Source organism: Schistocerca cancellata, chromosome 5, assembly GCF_023864275.1.
Source record: "Schistocerca cancellata isolate TAMUIC-IGC-003103 chromosome 5, iqSchCanc2.1, whole genome shotgun sequence".
In the NCBI taxonomy this organism is placed as follows: Eukaryota; Metazoa; Arthropoda; class Insecta; order Orthoptera; family Acrididae; genus Schistocerca; species Schistocerca cancellata.
Genome location: NC_064630.1, coordinates 831,225,223 through 831,227,633, shown reverse-complemented (window position 1 = coordinate 831,227,633; position 2,411 = coordinate 831,225,223). Strand labels below are relative to the sequence as shown.

General features: G+C 38.2%; 1 non-coding gene across 1 annotated transcript; it reads left to right on the top strand.

The window, feature by feature from the left end:
- The first annotated feature begins 1,859 nt into the window (after positions 1-1,859).
- Positions 1,860-1,933, top strand: Trnat-ugu (transfer RNA threonine (anticodon UGU)). The gene has a single exon. It is a non-coding gene; the product is annotated as a tRNA-Thr (tRNA).
- Positions 1,934-2,411: the final 478 nt, after the last annotated feature.

The window sequence follows — 2,411 nt, the reverse complement described above, 5'->3', positions numbered from 1 at the left end:
GAATAATATGCAGAAGAATGGAAAATAAAATTGAGGATGCACTAGATGACGATCAGTTTGGCTTTAGAAAAGATACAGGCACGAGAGAGGCAGTTCTGACGTTGCGGTTGATAATGGAAGCAAGACAAAATAAAAATCAAGACACATTCATAGGATTTGTCGACCTGGAAAAAGCGTTCGATAATGTAAAATGGTACAAGATGTTCGAAATTCTGAGAAAAATAGGGGTAAGTTATAGGGAGAGACGAGTAACATAGAATGTAGACAAGAGCCAAGAGCGAATAATAAGAGTGGATGACCAAGGACGAAGTGCTCGGATTAAAAAGGGTGTAAGACAGGGATGTAGCCTTTCACCCCTACTGTTCAATCAATACATCACAGTAGCAATGATGGAAATAAAAGAAAGGTTCAGGAGTGGAATTAAGGGGCTCCGGAACGCCCTATACTTGCAATGTTAAATTAACGCTTATAAATTACATCTTTCCTCACAAAGTATTTGAGGTAGGAAGTTGAACTTTTTACAGATTATTTATTGGAATATGGGCTACAACTTAACACAGGGATTTTACAAAATTTTAGTTCAGTTATTAAAGATGATTTTTTTTCAATTGTAACGAAAATTCACAACATTTTTTTGCAATTTTTTATTTATATATTCAAAAATATTCAGTTTTTTGGAAAATGGCTGTGTTAAATTATGCAGAAGGTACTGTGTAACATTTACTGAAAGTTTGAAACAAATATGTTGGGAAGATCCTTAGAAAACATGTAATTAGTATGAGAAAATAAAAGTTTTGGGAATCGAGCGACAAAGATTGGATTAACTTTTTAGTGCATTCCAGGTCCATAGGATGGATTATCTTCATCCTCTGCAAACTCCTCCTCCAGCTTCCTCTTGTTCCTCCTCCTGTTTACTCTTGCTTGTATTTCTAGACTCTTTACAGCCCTGTCTGCAGCCCGAAGGCGTTCCTTGTCTAAAGCAAGCATCGCTCGTACCATGTTACAACCTATCTTCAATCCCATATTTCTAAATACCTTGCACCTTACAATGTTGCCATCATTGAAAGTCGCAACAGCAACTTTACTTTTACTCATTATTATACTTCAACAAAACAGAGACTCAAGAAACAGAATTAATTACGAATATTTTCGAGATAACGACAGAGTAAATAAACATGACACAATCGACAATCACACCAGCGATATATATTGAACCATCACAGGTTAGCCACAACACATACTTTATCTCACATGACTAAAATGTACCTGATGAACACGGACGTTAATAATAACACAATTTGACAGCAGTTTAACAGCGCCACAGTGGGTCACGCCCATGTAGAACACATTTCAAAAAAAATTTAAAAATAGTTGTAGTCTTCGGAATTGAATAAATTATATATCTATTAAAAGGTAATAGTCTGCAGATTCAGAAAACGCAAAAAAGTAAAAATTGAACTTTTCTTGATTTTGAGCCTTTCCGGAGCCCCTTAATATTCAAGGTGAAAGGATATAAATATGAGATTCGCTGATGATATTGCTATCCCGAGTGAAAGTGAAGAAGAATTACGTGATCTGCTGAACGGAAAGAACACCCTAATGACTACAAAATATGGATTGATAGTAAATCGGAGAAAGTCGAAAGTAATGAGAAGTAGCATAAATGAGAACAACGAGAAACTTAACATCAGTATTTATGGCCACGGAGTAAATGAAGTTAAGGAATTCAGCCACCTAGGTAATAAAATAACTATATATATATTTATATATATTACGTGTTCTTTGGGACATGTCGAGAATGTGGGTCTCACGGGGAGGCTTGCCAGAGATAAGTCCCCGCTGCCGCACTATCCTGTGTGACCTCGGTGGCTCAGATGGACAGAGCGTCTGCCATGTAAGTAGGAGATCCCGGGTTCGACTCCCGGTCGGGGCATACATTTTCAACTGTCCCTGTTGACTTATATCAACGCCTGTATGCAGCAAGGGATATTCATTTCATTGTGATAAAATAACCAGTGATGGACGGAGCAAGGAGGACATGAAAAGCAGACTAGCTTTGGCAAAATGGGCATTCCGGGCCAAGAGAAGTCTACTAGTATCAGACATAGGCCTTAATTTGGGGAAGAAATTTCTGAGAACGTACGTCTGGAGTACAGCATTGCATGGTAGTGAAACATGGACTGTGGGAAAACCGGAACAGAAGGGAATAGAAGCATTTGAGGTGTGGTGCTACAGACGAATGTTGAAAATTAGGAGGAAAGGTAAGAATCGGAGAGGAAAGGAATATGTGGAAAACAGTGATAAGAAGAAGGGACAGAATGGCATGACATCTGTTAAGACGTGAGGGAATGACTTCCATGGTACTAGAGGGAGCTGTAGAGGGAAAAAACTGTCAAGGAAGACAGATATTG